This window comes from Meles meles, chromosome 4 (genome assembly GCF_922984935.1).
Source record: "Meles meles chromosome 4, mMelMel3.1 paternal haplotype, whole genome shotgun sequence".
Taxonomy (NCBI): domain Eukaryota; kingdom Metazoa; phylum Chordata; class Mammalia; order Carnivora; family Mustelidae; genus Meles; species Meles meles.
Genome location: NC_060069.1, coordinates 90,002,495 through 90,022,555, shown reverse-complemented (window position 1 = coordinate 90,022,555; position 20,061 = coordinate 90,002,495).

The following is a 20,061-nucleotide window of genomic DNA, read 5'->3' as shown; positions in this document are numbered from 1 at the left end:
ATTTGAGAGAGAGAGAGAGAGCAAGCACACTGTCAAGCAGACTCCCAGTTGAGAGGGGCTAGGTCTCAAGACCCAGGGATCATGACCTGAGAAAAAATTAAGAGTTGGAGGCTTAATTGACTGAGCCACTCAAGTGCCCCAATATGATTAGTATTTTAATTAAATTAAATTAATGTTTCCTAGATTTCTTACTATTTTTTAATGGGCATTTGAAGAAACATTATTCCAAAGCAACTAAGTTGTTTTAACACTATCAAACTTGGTATTTTAATTTATGGCCATAATGGACAAATTAAATTTGATTTTCCACAGAGCACCAATTTTGAAATGAGAATCTGAGTGAATTCAACATGTATTTTGGCCTGTACAGGCCAACCATCCATGTATGTGGATATGGCCATATGACTGACTCCTGGAATCTTTCAATATTTAACCTGCAAGGGAGAACTTCCAGGTCACTTAACCTGGTGTAGTGTAGGGACTGCCCATTTCTTTCTTCACTCTTTCTCTCTCTGTCCTCCCCAAAACAGCACAGACACTGTTTTTTCTTTCCAAAGGCCCAGCAGATACCAACCTGAGGTTTCCCCTTCCTTCCATTCCTTTCTGTTTCCCAGCCTTTCTCAAAGAGATGCTCACAAATCGTCCTGATGGACTTCTAGGACATTCGAGTGTCCTACTGTCCAATGCTCCTGTAGCCAGGTGGTGTTGCTCCAAGAGCTGGCTTCGGCTTCTCTCCTGCGGTCTTTGCTGCTGTCATTTCAATTCCAGCTGCGTGGGGCCCTCAATCCTCCTCCCCATCTCCTGGCACCTGTTGCCTCCGCGCAAGCGCCCGGACCTCCCTTCAGCACACAGAACCCACACACCCACCTCTCTGCTCTGTGTGCTCTGAAGCCCTGGACTGTTTCAAGCAGCATCAATACCAGTTTCCCGTTGCTATCAGGCCGCAGCTTTCTGGTCTGCTGGTTTGATGCCACGAAATATAGTCAGTACAAGGTGGGCGTGTCCAAGAGACATAACCCGGGGCTTGAAGACCACACAGTGGGATTCGTACAAAAAGGGAGACTTAAAAATGAGTATCAGAAAACGTAAGTCAATGGGTCTGCCCCTTCTTAGAACACAACCCTCTCCTGAGCCTTCGTTCTGCAGCTCTGCTGCTTGAACGTTCTCCTTTTCTCAGGATGTTCTGCCCCCTCCTGTCCTTGTCCCTTCTAAAAGAAGGGCCTCTATACCCACCCCCAACTTCAGCTCCAGCCAAAAGGAAATGGAAAAATATACAGTTATCCCCTACCCATGGCCTTTCTGCAGGACATATCACAGATCTTCCCAAAGATCTGTTTATTCAATATTACATCCTTGTTAAGTTTCCCCATTATTTATTTAATAGTTAGATACTTGATTCAAATTCTCATGTCTGAAGAGACTCACCAAAATACCGTCTCAGTGGAAAGGGAGAGACTACACATTATTTAAATCTATCTAGTGGCAGATAAGCTCCCTGTTATGACAAAAACAGGATTATGCTTCAGACAGCATCTGCTGGGGAAAGGATGGGGAATGGAGTAGCATATAAGCCTATAGGTCTGGGGCAGGACCAAGGACCAAGTACTGAGAATAATTAGGTATATTTCATGGTTATTTTTGTTTTACTGTGAAATTATGTATTCCTAAAAATTAAATATATACATATATAAACATATATATATGTACATACATACATAATCAAATATATATACACATACATATGGAATGAGAGGGAATTATTTTTTATTAATTTATATAAATATTACTGAAATATAATTCCAAAACATATTTTATTCACTTGAAGTTATGTTTTCTAAAATTCATTATAATACATGAAGTTACATTTGCTTTTAACCGCTCCCTGTTATTGCTTTTTATAGATGTTATGGATACACATTTTATTACATTTTATATTATTGCATTTTTGTCCATTGTCCTTTTAATGGGAATTTTGATTATTTCCATGATATAAGACAATGGTTTTTATGCACATGTATGGCAGTCTTTTGAAGGTATATATCAAGAAATGAAAATGCTGGCTTATGGAGTATGAAGATTCTAATTTTTACTAAGAATCATTGCAGAATTTACCAAGTACTAAGCAAATACTAAGAAATTACTAAGTATCACTGAAGATCATTGGAGAATTGACCTCCAGTGTGCTTGTACCAATTTACATTCCCAACAGTAATGGGTAAGTGCTCCCATTTCCACATAGCCCTTCTAACACTGGTGTGGTTAGTAGAGGGGGGAATTAACGAGGGACTCCAAAATATTGATTTATAAGAAGTCAGCATCCAGAAGTCTGAACTACATTTTAACTAAATAATGTGAACACTTTTTGTTGTATGTATTTGTATTTTCAGCTATTCCCATCATACCATATCATATAAGAATAATTAATAACAAATTTTATGAATAACTGGCTAGAACAATAACATTATTTTTTTTAAATATTTTATTTGTTTATTTGACAGAGATCACAAGTAGGCAGAGAGGCAGGCAGAGAGAGAGGGGGAAACAGGCTCTCCGCTGAGCAGAGCGCCCGATGCGGGGCTCGATCCCAGGACCCTGAGATCATGACCTGAGCTGAAGGCAGAGGCTTTAACCCACTGAGCCACCCAGGCGCCCCAAGAATAATAACATTATTAATGTAAACTTGCGGAATGTTCTTTTTCTTTTTTTTTTTTTTAATATTTTATTTATTTATTTGACAGAAAAAGATCACCAGTAGGCAGAGAGGCAGGCAGAGAGAGAGAGGGAGAAGCAGGCTCCCCGCCAAGCAGAGAGCCCGATGCGGGGCTCGATCCCAGGACCCTGAGATCATGACCTGAGCCGAAGGCAGCGGCTTAACCCACTGAGCCACCCAGGCGCCCCAGGAATGTTCTTTTTCTAGGAATGTGTACCTCCTACTTCTGTTGCCATTTATCCATACTTTGTGAATTTTCTATCAAAGTGCATTTCTTGGGGCACCTGAGTGGCTCAGTGGGTTAAGCCTCTGCCTTCAGTTCAGGTCATGATCTCAGGGTCCTGAGATCGAGCCCCACATCGGGCCCTCTGCTCAGCAGGGAGCCTGCTTCCTCCTCTCTCTCTGCCTGCCTCTCTGTCTACTTGTGATCTCTATCTGTCAAATAAATAAATAAAATCTTTAAAAAAAAGTGCATTTCTTTACAAACTTATTCAAATCTGTCCTTTTGAGGCAATGCTTTATTCATTCATCCAATAAACATGTATTAACTTCTTACTATGTGCGTAGCATTATAGAGTATACTCACCTGTACTGATATGGCCTCCACTGGGGCATTGTGTATGCCAGTGGAGTGTCACAATATAGGATTGCAATATTCTTTTTATTTTTTAAAACAAAGAGTAAGTTACAACCTCTTGAAAATAAAATGGTGTAACTTATCCTCTCTCTGAAAAGTGAAACTAACTGGAATCAATAATGCATCATTCAAAAGAGCAATTCCTTGTTTCATACACGTCTTATTTTCCTTTCCTCTGTTCCTTTAAAAAAGGAAAATAATACCAGAAAGATATTTTTTCTTAAATAATGAAAGGATAGTGAACTGGATCATGCCTCTTAGCTGTTAATAAAAGGTGGATTTCTTACCCCCACTCATTCTGCATATTTAAAAAGATATTGATCCAAAGGATTAGGAGAAAAGGGGAAGAATCCTGGATACAGAGAAGAGTTTGTGAAACTAAGATAAAGCTGGTTCTGGAGCAGATCTAGAGGGGTCCCCATTCACTGAGATGACATGGAAAAGACTCCTCATGTAGAGTCCTGTGCACGGATTCCATGGGACAAATGGCATCCCATAATCAGTGGATTGTAAAGCCCAAGGCAGAAGCAAAGGTTTAATTTGTGTATAAAAGTTCTTCCTGAATTTTCAGCCTTATATATTTTCTTCAGGTGGGACTAAGTTAAGCGGAATGGAGTTGTTTGAAGTATCCTGCGTTTTTTGTGCTTTGTCTTCAGGCATTTGCCTGATCTCTTATGCATAATGCAAACTTTTAATAGTCCATAATGGTTTTTTCCTTTAAAGAGTCTTAAAGTAGGGGGAATTCTGACAGCTTCTTTCATTCCAGGGTATATTACTGGAAAAAGAGATTGAAATTACAAGCAGAAAACTTGTACAAATATATGGCATATCCACAACTACTTATTTAGATGTCCTTCAGGAGGTATGTTTATGCGTGTATCTGAGAGAGAGAGAGAGGAAGTTGAAGAGCCAGAGCCAGAGAGAGACAGAAAGAGGGAGAGAGGGAGAGAGAGTGAGCGAAACTGAAGCTACAAAGCATATGGAGGAGAATTAAAATGTTAAAAACCTTCAGAGACCTCAGTGTTCCCCACCAACAGCTACTTCGTCGTTTTGAAAATCTCTTGATTTCTACCATTATTTTACATATACTTACCTTGTGCCTTGCTCCTTGTGGTCACTTTGTCCTCCCAACATCTGCCTGCATGTCAGCCATCACCAAAATCCCGCACCAAAGCCTTCGGTCGCTGCAGCTGACAGCCCAGCAGTGCTCTGCATACAGCCGCCTCCCCTGACAGCAGCCATAACACGCACAGCAAGTGCGGCTGCAGTTCAGTGTCAGCTGGAGCACAGCAGCTGGGTTCTGCAGCACATCTTCTTTGCATTCCCAGCCGTGAAAATAAGCTCCAGCAAGCCTGGATTCCCCCAAGAGCACTGTTCCCAAGAAACTGTGATAATGATTACAACAAATATCCATGAACCATATAGGCAAAGTCCATTAATTTTGCTCCATAGTGCATGTTCAGTGTTTCCTTTGCTGCTCTGCATAGACTAGATCATCCAGAGAATGTTCCCGCATTTAAATGCATGCTTTGCGAAGTGGTGGCTGAAAGAGTGGGGTGCGTTCCTTAGGACATGGAGAATGTTGCTTGGCTGAATGGGGGTGGAGAAGGAAGGCCGGTTTTTGTTAACTTGTGTCCCTTCTTTTTGTTGGTGGTGCCTAATGCAGGTCCTGACCTGTTGTGGGCATTTGTGGAATGTAAACTGCAGGAATGATGGAATCCAAGTCACCAAGAGCATTGTCTCTTGTTCGGACCATCTTCTTTCCGTTATTTTGTCTACAGGCAAATGTAGGAACTGTGAAGAGTGGATGAGAATTACGATTGTGCTCCTGACTTCAAGTTGTGATTTGAATAAGATTTATACAAGTAAGCTATGGTGTTTGGGGCATATCTAGAAATAACTCTGTGTCTGCCTAAGTAAAGTATATTTATGCTTTGCGTCATTTTGTTTTTTTCTTTTGAACTCTCCTTAGTCATGTTTTTCTCAGGTCACTAAGCAGATTCTACTGCAACAGAAATATATTTTGTCAATAGAAGTGTATTTTGAGCCACGTATGTAATTCAAACTTTTCTAGAAGCTACATTAGAATTTACAAGCAGGGGAAGTTAATTAAATAATATATTTTATTTAACTAGCTATTTCAAACATAAAATTTCAACATGTGGCATTCTCTAATTTCCAAGGGCTCAGTATCCACATGTGGCTAATGACTACTGTATTGGACATGAGACTCCTAGTGTATTTTTTCCAGCAAAAGACTTGGCTGTTGGCAGCTGAAAGGTTGTTTATCAATCTTATGTGTTTGTTTAAATATATATGAGCTTTAAAATAGTTTTGAACTTCAGTTTTTTAATTGATATATTTTAAAATAAAAGTAGCACATTGATATGGAAAACAAATTCAGGTTACACTGAAAATTATAAAGTAAAGGTTATCTTCTTTCCCACACCAGTTTGTTCTCCCCAAATAATTAGTGTGAACTCTTGTGTATGTATTTTCAGGTCAAAAAAATATGCTTATAATATGAGAATTTATCTATCACTATGACATCTTATACAAACAGATCTATACTGTGCACAGCTTCAATAGTAAACAGAGAAAAATAAATGTGATATCATTACATACTTCTTAGAATGACAAAAATTAAAAGAACTGACACTACCAAGTGATGCCAGACATGGAGCAATGTTAACTCTTTTATGAGTATGTGTTTTGCTACCATATGTTGGAAACAGTTTGACATTATTTAATATGTTTGAAGATTCACATATTCAATGCCCTAGCAATTCCATTTCTAGGTATATATCCCGAAGAAACACTTGCTCATCTACAGCATAAATATATGTAAGAATACCCACAGAAGCACCCATCGTTATAACCCCAAATTGGAAACAACCATTGGTTGGCAAACTGGTGCCTACCACAGAGGGCAAGAAGAGACCAAAGAAAGAGGCAGGCTGCTCCTGATTGGTAGGTGGTAGTTTGAATAAGCAGTGGAATTTACTTGCAAGGCTTGTCTTGGGCTACTGCAAGACGGGTAGATCCCTGCACCTTCCTGCCAGATTCTTAGGTGTATATAGAAGTCTTAACTGGATTTAGTCACCTATACCATCCAGAAGGTCTCAATACCTTACTCTCTCAAGGCTGTGTTGCTGGGGCAGTGTCTTGTGGGGAAGGCAAGCAGGATGCACATTCCAAGGACTAGGGAGGGATGAGGAACTTCTGTCAGGGACTAGCTTGAGGGTCACCCAGAGATTAAAGCCTGTTGGTGACCTCCTTTAACACAACGATAATGTTCACTCAAAAAAAATTGATAAATAGTTGCATACTTATACAATGAAATATTACACATAAAGTGAATAAACTACAGCTATTTGGATGTAATATGTGTATTTCTTTCAATCGTGACATTGAATGCTAGAAGAAAGTCACACAAAAAAAATGCTCACATAGGGTGATTCCATTTCTATAAAATTTGAAATAGGTTAAACCAAAGGCATACATAGGTACTAAAACTGTACTTAAAAAAATTACAGCAAATATCAGATTTGTAGTTACCTTTAGGGAGGAAAGAAAAATATGTGAATAGGCAGAGACCTACAAGAGGATCTTTAGGTCCTGGCAGCATGCTAATTTTTAACTGGTGTGGTGATTAGACTGGTGCTGGCACTCTAGAGAGGAAGCTGGTAGTATTTGATTATATACTAAAGTACATACTTCAGTGAAATTCTTCCACAGGTCCATAAAGGGACACTCATGACCGTGAAGAGTTGAAGGCAACTCAGGTGTCCATAACTGGGACAATGTATGAGCAAAACATGATAGATACCTGCTGTGGAATAGCATACAGCTGTTAGAAGTAATTTATTAGGCGTACACACATTAACTGATATACGTAGTGGCAAAAGTGTTTAATAAAAAAAAAAAAGAAAGAACAGAACAAAGTTTATTCAGTTGTTGGGGATCTACTGATACTGCTTTTCTTTTCTCAACGATTTTGGACCTTGGCTCTCTGTCACATTTTCCAATGCTATTTCTATCTTATATCTTGAAAAACAGAATACACACATAAATGATCCCCCCAATTTAATGCCTTTTTACCTTCCTCCAGTGATCTTGTTTCCTATTCTACCTCAGTCTACCTTAAAAGAAGATATATCTTTTACAGGTCTATCTTAGCTATTTTTGTAACTAGTAAGTGCAGTCCTTCCATAATGTCAAATTCATGTATCCTATCCTCTATTTCTGGCTCATTCTCTCCGGTACTTTCACTGAAACAAACTTTTGATACCCCAGTGCCTTCAATCCTACCCATCATTCATTCCCTTTGATGTCTTCATTCTCTTGTTCATCTAGCCTAAATTCCATGGAGAACTGTTATAAATACATCCGTGAATATACACATTTCTTATTTCATAATACCCACTTAGCCAAAAAAAAAAAAAAAATCCTGGTTAAGTCCAACTCTTCTTCTACTAAATACATACAAAGCACACAAAAAAATGATTATTAGTTTCACTTTTATATTTATGATCTCAAAATCAAGTGGCTCTCAATGTTGCCGGATTATCATTTCATTGACTCTCTTGGATGCCTATTTCATACCTTCTCTCAAACAAGCGTCAGTGCCTTTTATCCTGTCCTATTCTCAGCTTATAATTGTGCAGCCAAATTCACTAAGAAAATGGGAGCAATCAGAAGATGATTTTAGGGGCACGGGGGAACTTTCTTCCTCTTCTCTCTCTGCCTGCCTCTCTGCCTACTTGTGATCTCTCTCTGTGTGTCAAATAAATAAATAAATTTTTTTTGAAGATGATTTTAAAAAATTCCCACTACCATAGGTAGTCACCTGCCAACAACACCCGTGCACATAGTCTGTCTTCCTCCGTGTGGCCATACATAATTTAACCACATTGCTCCCTGCAAGTGTGCACTGCATCTCAGCCTCTCTTGCGGACTCAAGGACCCTTAACTCGTATTTTCCTCCTTTCTCTCTCTTATATCAAGTTTTTGTGCTTCACATTAGTCTACTAACTGCCATAATGACTTCCATATTAATTTTTTCTTTACTTGACCCACTTCTCTGCCAGCCATGGCTCATTTCTCTGTTTCTTTTCATAGCAAAACTCCTCAAAAAGAATTTCCGTATTTGCAGCCTGTGATATCTTACCTTCTGTGTCCTCCCAACCCACTCCATTCAGGCTTTGGCTTTAACCATTCCACGAATAACTACCTTTGTTAAGGTTAAAGATAATTTCTATATTCTTAAACCCAGTCATTAATTTTTGGTTTTCATTTTCTCCTTTTACTTGACCTACTGGCAATGCTTGACAGAGTTGATCATACCCTCCTCCTTTACACACTTTCCTTAAGAGGCTTTTTAGCTTTATCGTTTTTTTTTTTTTTTTTACTGATCACTCCTCAGGTCTGTTTTGCTGGTATACCTCCTGTTTCAAATGTCTTTTTTGGAGTACTCCAAACCTAAATCTTTAATCATTTTCCCCCACATATTCACCTTCTTGGTGACCTTGTCTAATCTCATGGCTTTAATCTTTTATACATGTGATTACTCCAAAATATATTTCTAGCTCAGGCTGTAAAACAACATCTCAGACTCAGGTTCAAACTGAACTCCTAATCTGCTTTACCCATCTAGTCCATGATAATCTTACCTCTCTAGTTATGCCAAATCTTGTGGGTCATTCTTGATTCCTCTCTTTACTTATACCTTCTATTTCATACAGGGAATTCTTTGACTTTTTCTTCAAAATATATCAAGAATCTAACCAGTTCTTATCAACACTACTTCTGTCTTAGTCCAGCCACGATAATCTTAGGACTGGATTATTGCGGTAGTCTCATAAATGGACCCTGTTTCTACCCTGGTCCCCAATAGTTAATTCTCAGTGCAACAGCAAGAATGACCCTTTGAAAACATAGGATCAGATCACTCTTCTCCTCAAACCTTGGAATGATCTAGAGAGACCCTGTACCATCTGATCTCTATTGTCACATCTGGTCCTCTTCCCTTTATTCACTCTAGTTTAGTCTATTTTAGTCTATTCATTTTAATCTATTTAGTCTATTCATTCTATTCACTCTATTTATTTTGTTATTTCTAGACCATACCTGGGATTCTTTTCCTTTAGTTTTGCTCAAAACATTCCTTCTAATTGGAATATTCTTCTGCGGATATTTGCAGGTTAACGCCCTCATCTCATTTACATGTTTGCCTAAATATCACTTTTTTTTTAAAAGATTTTATTTATTTATTTGACAGAGAGATCACAAGTAGGCAGAGAGGCAGGCAGAGAGAGAGGAGGAAGCAGGCTCCCAGCAGAGCAGAGAGCCCTATGCGGGGCTCGATCCCAAGACGCTGAGATCATGACCTGAGCCAAAGGCAGCGGCTTAATCCACTGAGCCACCCAGGCGCCCCCTAAATATCACTTTTAAACAAAGTCTTTACTAATCACCACATATGATATTCTTACACAACCGCCATCCCCCAGAAGTCCAGCAGTTTTTTTTTCCTTTCTTGGCTTGAAAATTATAGACTCTATTTCTATTCTTTAAAGCCTAACTTTACATATTGGTCATGGGTATATAATAAAGTATAAAGTTATTTTCCATAACTATGTATTTTAATAACATTTGGTCTTAGTTCTATATATAAAACGTTCAACGCTTAGCCCTTTACTATAGCTTCACTGTATCATGATTAGTGGCTACATGTGTCCTCATGTTGTGTTTTCAAAAAGGGCTCCTGGGATTGTGTTTTATGAATTCATGCATATTTGAAAATTTCTTTCTGTTGTCTTTACACTTGCTTGACAGATTGGCTGGGTATAACACTCACGAGTTATGTTTCATCTCCCCTTAGAACTTTGTAGACTCTGCTTCTATTTTTTTTTTTTTAATATTTATGTGGTTGTCCTAAGACAATAGGCATTTCCTGCTTTGTAAATCCTTTGCTCTCCTTGCCTACATGACTGAGGAATTCTTTCTTTAGCCTCGCAGTTCATGAAGTTGACTATCACATGTGAGATGGTTGTTTGTTTTGTCGCACTGCTGTAGGGAAGCATGTAATCGTTTGATCCTTGCATTCCTATACACTTTTATGTAAGGAAAATTTCTTTTAAGAACATTTTTTTTTCTGTTCCATTAGTTGTGGTCTCCACTTCAGACACAAGTATTCTCCTAGGTTTCTTCATTATCACTTGCTCTGATCTATTACCTTCTTTCTAATTGTTTTAAGCACTTTGTTTTCTCTGCATTCACATTATTGTCTCAAGGTTCTATTATCTTTCCTATTATATTCATTTTGCTATATAACTTCTTTTAATCTAGTTACCTGCGTTACCTGTTAGTTTCAGATGATTTCTGTGTTCTGTAATGCTGTTTCTGCTCCCTCAATTTGGTCCTTAGCTCTGCGTTTTCCTTTTATCAAGCTATTTTACCATTGTAAACTAAGTATATTGATATCTTGGATCTGTGTTTTCTTTAAATTCTTCTTTGGCAAAGCAGTTAGAGATTTTTCTTTCTTAGGTGACTTTTTCTTTAAAAGTTGATTTTTTGAAAATTTCCTTTTACTTAAACAACCATTTCTTCCTCTCTCTGCTTCCACCAGTGTCTTCTTTCCTTTCTCCCTTTCTTTCATCTCTCTCTCTCTCTCTCTTCCCCGCTTTATTCCCCCCCCTTTTTTTTTCGCCCTTTCAATAGCCTTCTGCAGTGCTAACATGCTTCTTTCTTTCATCCATCTCTGTCATGACCTTCTGATTCCTTTGATGCAGTGTGGATAAATCCTCCATGATTTTCCTTTCCAACCTGATATGAAATTCACAGAGCTTCAGTTCAACGTCTCACTATTTTGTAATCTGTTACTTTTATGAAGCATCTGATCATGAAAGTCAAGAGGAAAATTCAGTCTAGACTCTGTGATATCTTATTCAGAGGATTTGGTCTCTGGGCCCCTTTTCCCATTTTTGTGAAATATTTTGTAGCAAGTCTCAGTGTTCTAAGTTGCCATGTATCCTGTTTCTGTTCTGGGGTGGATAACCTTCCATACCAAGTAAAGTGGGATCCTACAGCCCTCCTTTGCTTCTGAGATGATTAGGCAGGTTAGTTCTCTTGTCACTTCCTACAGCCGCCATTGTCATATACTCCCCAAGCACTGAGGCAGAAATACAGTTGGAAACTTGCTTTTGCCCACACGACTTCCAGAATGATTAGTGTACTGCCTGTGGCCTTTAGAGTTTAAGGGATTGGGACACCGCATGGTAAAGGTGAATAAGAGACTGCAGTTAAGGTGTCTAGACACATGGCCTTTGGTGTAGCCATTTCATGAGGCTTCATTCCCCTTTCCCAGACAATCTGCCTTGCTTTTTAATTCTTTGTCTTTGACTGCTTTGCCTCCTGGCTGGACACAATTCTGGGAAATAGAATTCATTGTGTTTTTCTAATAAACATCCTTCTCGCTGGGGAAATCTAAATGAAGAGTCTTAGATATTTTTCTTATTTCTTATGAGACTCTGAAGTGGTAGGGAGGGGCTATGTAAACCTTTTGTTTACATTTTTTCTTACCCTACCTAAGCAACATTTCAATATGCCCTTCAAATTGGGAGAAAATATTTTAAAATCATGGGATTCAAGGCACAGAAAGAGATCTTAAAACCATAGTTTCCTAACCAGTTACCTTGGTAGTTTTCAATTTCTGTGTAATTTTTGATAGTAAGTACTAATATTTACTTGTCAAGAAGAATAACAAGTTGAAAATAAAATGTTATGAGTACATGCAACTAGTTACAGAGATATTCTCTGACTCTAAAAATCTTACTGCCCTTATAACTGTATTTCTATTATACTTTTTTTCCTGCTAAATCCCACAACATAATTCAGAGATGTCAAATATATTTATTTTAGTCTTTTGGGTCATTTATGATTTAAGTCAAATAGTATTTTTTATGCTAATTTTTAGAAGTTCTTTATAAACAATTTAACATATTTTGGCCAGTTAATTAGGAGCAGTGATTTTGATTTACAGTTTCATGCTGTTATAAATTGAGATATTCTGTTCAATTTTTTTATGAAGGAGCAAAGGGATGTTTCATTAAATTTCAAAGGCCTGTCTTGTGTCTGACCATCAATGTGCTATTATTACACTTAATGTCTTGTTCTTCATGAGGGAAATCTTTTTCTTTTTTAATCCCCTGTCACTTTCCAAATCATCATTTTTGAGAATCTACCAATCAAAGGAAATTGTGATTCTTTGAGCCTCTCAGCTGTACTCTTTGTTACCATGGAAACCAAGCCAAACTGTTACCATGGTAACCTTCCTGAAGCCGTGATTTCTCTCATTATCAGTTTTTCCTTAGATTAATAAATTCATTGGAAGTTTAACATAAATCATGCTGTATTTGTGTATCATTTAGGGCTCATTTTTAACTCTCACTTATTTTAAATTATATATAACTGAATGTATGGTTCATGATGGAGGAACAAGCACACTCAGGTGGCAATATTTTAAGCAATTGATTGAATGTCTGAGGAGAATTAATTTGACCTTGATGCTGAGAATATTTTCTCTTTAGTGGCATGTATTTAGTAGCTTAAGGTGATTTTCCCCCCTTACAACTTGGCTCTGCAGTATTATATGTCTTGATATTATAAACAGTATTTTTGGTTTTCAATTTGAATAATCCTACAGATAAAACACAGAGGACATGGTTATGGATCAATAACAGAAGGTAAATTATAGATTTCTTGGGAACATAAAAGCAATTGTATCTTTATATATTTAATGTGTGGTGAAAGAAAGTGTGATTTGATTAATATAATCTTTTTTTATTTTTTAATTTGACAGAGATCACAAGTAGGCAGAGAGGCAGGCGGGGTTGGGGGGGGGGGAAGCAGGCTCCCCCCTGAGCAGAGAGCCTGATGCAGGCCTCGATCTCAAGACCCTGAGATCATGACCTTGATCTGAAGGCAGAGGCTTTAACCCACTGAGCCACCCAGGCGCCCAGAAAGTGTGATTTGATTAAATAGCTAATTTGATATTGTTAGGAGTCAATTGCTACTGTTTAAATGGGTAATTCAGGAAACTGAATGAACATACTTCAGAATAATTTTATAAATATTTTCAGAGATTTATAATATTTAAATACTTGAATATTTAAAATAGTTAAAAAATATCTTCTGATATGCATCCAAAGGGAGAAAAATTAAATAGTTAAAAAGGAAAGGGGACCAGGATTGGAGGTTAGAATATAAAATTCATTATTTTAAACTTTTTTATGGTTTGATGTTTATGTTTTATATGCTGACCATTATAAATAAGGATCAAATCAAGATTTTTGTTGTTCTATAGTTTCAAGTGGTATTTTTCACGTAAAAAGGAATGTCTAAGAATTTTTATTTCTTTCTAAATTGAATACAAACATAAGCATGTGTGCTAGGTTTTCTAGGAGAGTCCTATTCCTCATAAAACTTCATCCCAGATTGTCCCTTTGTTTCCATTTCTTCTATGAGGGAGAAAGTATGAACTCATGTAATCAGTGGAACTAAGGCCCTGGATTTGGAGCATGACCACGTGGAAGGGCTAGCGCGTGCACTGCCTCTATGTGATTGAAGGTGGGACCCCTGGGAGTCTGAGCACCAGTAACAAACAGATGGCACCTTCAAAATAGAACCAGATCAGGAATTTTATTTACAAAAACATTATTTTTAAATTTGTGGCTTTGGGGACCCGAAGGCAAACACACTTCAGTTTACTAGTCAGCCCCCAAAGACCAGTGTGTGACTTACAGTAGGGACCTAGAAGGAGACAGTCCCGTGGGGTTGGGTGCGGGGAGAGGGATGAGACAAGCAGATAGCTGTTCTGACCTCACCCTCCCTGGACCTTCTCATCCCCTGCCTCTTCACTGGCCAGTGACAAGAAGCCAGAAGACATGAAAACTCTGTTTTGTAGAACAAGTAAGTTCTTTGCTCTGGGCAGAAAACAGAATAGGTATAAGTGGAGATGGGCAGAGAATGGATTTTTAGGAGAAAAAGGAAGATATCTGTCATGTAACTCCCATCTTCAGACCTTTTGTGATTTTGTTAGAATTGTGATTTTATTCAGTTATCTGTCAGAAAAATTTTTGCAATGAATATACAAATCTGCCATGTCTACAATGTGAATAGTCTTTTCTTACTCATGGCAACATTGTGTACTGAGCCACCGGCAAGGTGATGGGTTCCTGCCTTATGTTTGAGTAAGAATTCAGAATGAGGAACCTGACCAGATTCCATGCATGGTGTCTTTTATTTACAGTGCCACAATGATCAAGAAAAAGGAGTTATTCTGAATTCACATTTCATGGCATCACCAGGGTCACATAGATGGAATCCAGAAAGTGGAGCTCTCTCATCCATATGCTGTAGGTCCCCAACCTCACCATCTGAAAATTCTTTCAAAGACCATTTTCTTTCTCTTTCTTTCTTTTTCTTCCTTCCTTCCTTCCTTCCTTTCTTTTTCTTTTTCTTCTTCTTCTTCTTTTTTTTTTAAAGATTTAAAGATTTTATTTATTTATATGACAGAGATAGCATAAGTAGGCAGAGCGGCAGGCAGAGGGAGAGGGAGAAGCAGACTCCCCAGTGAGCAGGGAGCCACCCAGGCATCCTGCCCCCAGTTTTGTTTTTTTATGGTCATTGTTTCTAGAGTAAGAATCATTTTGTTGTGTTTCCCCAACCAGGGGTATAAATTTTCTATAGAAAATGGTCTTAGAGGGGTGCGTGGGTGGCTCAGTTAGTTAGGTGTCTGCCTTCAGTTCAGGTCATGACCCTAGGGTCCTGGGATTGAGCCTCACACGGCCTGGCTCCCTGTTCAGCAGGGAGTTGGCTTCTCTCTCTCCCTCTGCAGCTCCTTCTGCTCTTCCCCTGCTCTCTCTCTGTCAAATAAATAAAATCTTAAAAAAAAATTGGGGGCATTGCTAGGGTCCTGTTTCACTTGAAAGAGGGAATACTTGAAGGAAGAAAAAGGGAGGGAAGGAAATTCACATGCTTTTAACATCTTTTGCATTAGATGCTGTGGGACAGAATTAAGTATATATATTTTATTTAATTTAGTTAATCACAACAAACTGATAAGGCAAGTAATTTTTCCTTTATTTTAAAACTGCTGTGTGTGTTTTCTATAGAATTTGGTTCCAATCCTGTTCTATGACTGCTGTTCAGCTGAAGGCAATTTTGAGGCATAACATACTAGGAGAAGAGAGGAATGTGAGAAGGTAATGGACTACCTAGATCAATGCATTTCAATATGTGTCTTGGGAAATCCTCATGTCCCAAGAACAGGCCTCTGGGATTTCTGAGGTGTGAAGGGCAGGGTAAGATTTGGGGGCTTGAGTGAGGCCCAGTGGGGAGACGTCAGATGCCTTCTTTTCTTTCAAACAGAGAAATTTGATGTGATCTGCTTTCAAAAATTTTCTTTAAAAAAAAAAAAACTGGCCGAGAAATTCTAAAAAATTGTATGATAAGCATCTTAATATTCACTCAAAATCACCTCTAATATGTTAGTGACATAAACCTTTCAGACTATATTACAGTTAAGTAGAGATGAAGCAATACTCAGCTTGCTATTCACATAAAAAACAGTATTGCTTATTTTGCTCCACAGAGGTTCATTAACTCATTTTAAGCCAGACACTTCATTAAACAAACATGTGACCAGACACAAGCAGTTCTTTCAGAAAGTGAAAGTGAGAAACCCAGAGTAGAATGTGAGCTCCCAGGGCAAAGATTCTTGTCACATTCTTTCTTAAGACCTGCCCATTTGTCTGTTCTTTTGGGGCTCTCTTTTTGATTGCTGTTATACATTTATCAAGAGAACAGCTTTGAGGAATTTGTGGAATTAGTAAGCAACAATATTCTGTCCATTTGTTGTATGAGTACTGCATTTTGATGACAATGCTGAGTCTAGAAGGGATCTGTAATTTTGCCCAGGCACGTGGAGATGTGCATTCTATCTACTCAGTTACACGGACAGCCTTAAGTGACCCTGCCACCAAGACATCTCAAAAGAGTGAGGGAAAAAGAATTTGAAATAGATTTTTTCTCATATGATCATCCTTATTCCATGTGTTTCTTAATGGAAATGTCATTGACATATAACACTGTATAAGCTTGAAATGTACAAAGTGTTGATTTAGTACATTTATGGATTCCAGTATGATTACCTCCAAAGCTTTAAGGTAACATTCCCCATTACATCCCATAATTATTTCTCCTTTGTGATGGGGACCATTAAGATCTAATCTCTCAGTAACTTTGAAGATGATGCTACAGTATTGTTGACTCTAATGCACCATTGTGCACGAGCTCTCCAGGCTTCCTTAACTACCAGTTCCACGTTTGTACCTTTAAACAGCATCTGCTCAATTCTCTCACCCCCTACACTTTGCTAACCACAATCCTACTTTGTTTTTTGAGTTCATCTTTTTTAGATTCCACCTCTAAGTGAAATCATACAATATTCGCCCTCCTCTGATTTATTTCAGTTAGCATAATGGCTCAAGGTCCACCCAGTTTGTCCCAAATGGCAGGATTTTCACTTTTTATTTTTGTTTATAAGTAACATGGGTTTACCAAAGTAGGAGACCCTAGGGGCTCTCTCAGAAGGAGCGCTCCCTTTTGTTAGGGTGTCAGGAAAGGAGAGTAGATAATTTACTAGTTTAAACAAAGAAAAAAAGCTACATTTGAGAGTTTCCAGTTTTAAAAATTGTTATGTTTAGTTAGAAAAGGGGGAGCTGGATAACAAAAGTTTTCACCTAATTTATTCTCTGGCTGATTTAATCCATTTATATTTGCATACATTAGCATACAAGAGAACTCACTCAATGAAACCAATTATTTAAGTTGAGCCAAACAATAATGGCAAGGAAAGAATGGGGGAAAATTGTAGTAGATTTTAACTGTTTAAGTATTTATAGGTAAGGAAATTAAAGTGAGGGCATGTATGTTCTCTCTGTTTAATATTTCCCCTCATATTTTATATTCTTTATAACTAGGAAGAATCTGAGAACTGTTACATTGGCCTTTCTTTCAGAAGGCTAATTAAAGTAAAAAAAAAAAAAAAAAGGAATGCTAAATGCTCAGAGTTGTAAGGGGCCTCCAGGGTTTAGGTGCTTCATCTCCTTACCCTCAGGCACATTTCACAAGTAATTCAGGCAGATAAACCTAGAGGAAAGGTGATTCCACAAACCATTTCTAGTAATTTATTGTAATGTTTAATTGACCTGCCCTTACTGGCAGGAATTTCTTACATCTGTGTGAAATGCTTTGTGCAGGCACTTAAATATCACATGAAAGAAAATCTGAAGCAGTATTTGTTCCATTTACGTCTGGGTCAGTTACAACCAGAGCCTTTGTTGCCTTCATTGGAATAGAAGCTTCCTGAAATATGTCAATATTTGCCTTCTCCACTTCCTTGCCTACCCACTATCACCATTCTTTACTTACACAAGTGCAATCCGACTTCTGTTTCCTAATTCAAAGACCTGTCACTTCTCTGAAGTAACTGTTTCCAAGGTAACACATGACCCTCTGGTTTCCAAACCTAAAAATGCTTTGAAATTTACTCGTTTGACCTCTCTTGGCATTTGACTGGGTCGACAACTCCTTTATTTCAAAACATTTTCCTTCTTTGACTGGTTTTGCTTTTACATTTCTGGGGATTTTCTGTATTTATCTATCTTTTAATTTTAGTGTTACCTATGCTCCAGCCCATCCTTGATCTCTCTCTCTCTCTTTTTCCCTCACCCTATACTCTCTCCCTGAACAATTTTATCCACATGCTGGTTTTAGTCTCTATCAACTCCAAATCCATATTAGTTCATACCACTCTTCTGGTCTTTAGATTTATACAGCAAATTTTATAAAAGTGTACTGATCAGTCAAAAAGCTCTGATGTTACATAAATTGTACACATACACTATCACCACCACCTCAATGAAAAAATCAGTTTTCAACACAAAATCTCCATTATGTGCCATTCTATTGGCCAGTCTTCATGCTGGGCATAAGACTTAGAATCAAGTCAAATACACACATGGCCTCCAGAAGCCTAGGTCCAGAGACCCTGAGCTCTCTCTTGGGTTTTCCTGCTAAGGGCTGCTGTGCCATCTTGTCCTTCCACATCATGGCTCATTACCACATTGCGCCATATCTGTCTGTTTCCTCATGTACACCTCTCACTTACAGTGGCAAAAGGACAGGAACTCCTTCTGTCCTGTTTATGTTTCTTTCTAATTTAATGTTGACTTAAATGAATGGATTTTCCCAAATGCCATTTATCCACCAAAGTATATGAATTTGATGTAAAAAGAAAATTCTTATTTGCCTTCCAGAGTTTCATTTTCGTACTTGTGTAATTATTTTTCTAGAAGATCAAGAACATTCTATTTATTATTTTTTTTAATCAACCTTAAAAATATAACAGTCAGTTATTTTACTAGCAAAAGGAGTTTACTTAGGAACAGCAGAAGAATTGCAATTGGGAACAAGCAAGCTATGACAAACCATAGTCAAGTCTGAAGAGACAAAGGGAAGGACCGATTTTATTGTATTTTAGGAGGAAATGGGGAGGGTTATTTTGAACAAAAATTCACTGGAGAAGAACGAGGGTTTGAGGTTGTGGAGGTTTCTTGTTCGCTGTAAATGGTGGTTAATGTGTTGTTGCCAGGGCTGGGAGAGATCTTTCTTTTTCTTAAAGGCAGGAGATAAAATTACTGTGTGGAGAGTGTGCTTCCTTGTCAAGATAAGGATTATCTTCCCTCTTGGTTTTTATGCAGGCTGCAACTAGTGGTCTGTGTGTGAGAACGCCCCCTTCAGGACTTCTCCGCTCGATTTTAAATGAAGTTTCCTTTGCTCATTTTCCCACTTTCAAAGTATGCATTGATATTTATGAACATAATAGACTCATGTAAAATACAGGTGACTTTTAGTGAATGTATGGCTTCTGAGAGCAAAGAAATATATTTATAGAAATATAACCTCAGATGTTAAAGGACTACCAACTTAAGAAAGCATCTAGAATTTATTTTTTGGTACCATTCCAGCTAGGTTATGAAAGAAGCCACAATTTAATTGAATCTGTAAAAAATTCTTACCATGTATTTTTATTGAGCTTATTTTTGTAATAAAAAAAACTTCTTTACTGATATTAGCCTATGCATTACAGTGAAAAATCTTGATCATAATTTCTAAGATTTTTACTTCTGTTAAGGCAACTGTATTCCGTAAAGTCTTTGACATTGTGTACAAATGTTGGTATATGTACTTAACTAATTATGTAGAGTAGGCTCTGTAGCTTTTGTCAGAATCTCAGAGAGGTCTGTTTTTCCCCAAATGTTAAGAAACGCAATGACGTAGTCTTTGTTCTACATTATATCTGGAAATTATCAGTTAAGAAAAGAATTTTTTAGGGAAGATACCAAATGAATTCCTCAGGCCAAAAAACCCCATCTTTTTGTTTTTGAAATTTACACTACACAGAAACACAAGCTCTCTTGATGCTGACCCTGTAAGGGCATTTCTATTTGTATCTGAATAGATTCATTCCCAAAATTGGAGAGTAGCCCATGTTCCATTACCGTGTAGCCCACAACATGCTTGAGATTGCTAATTAGGGTGCAAATTGTGGTAGTATTTCTGGTGACCTGGACATGTGTTCAATAGAAAC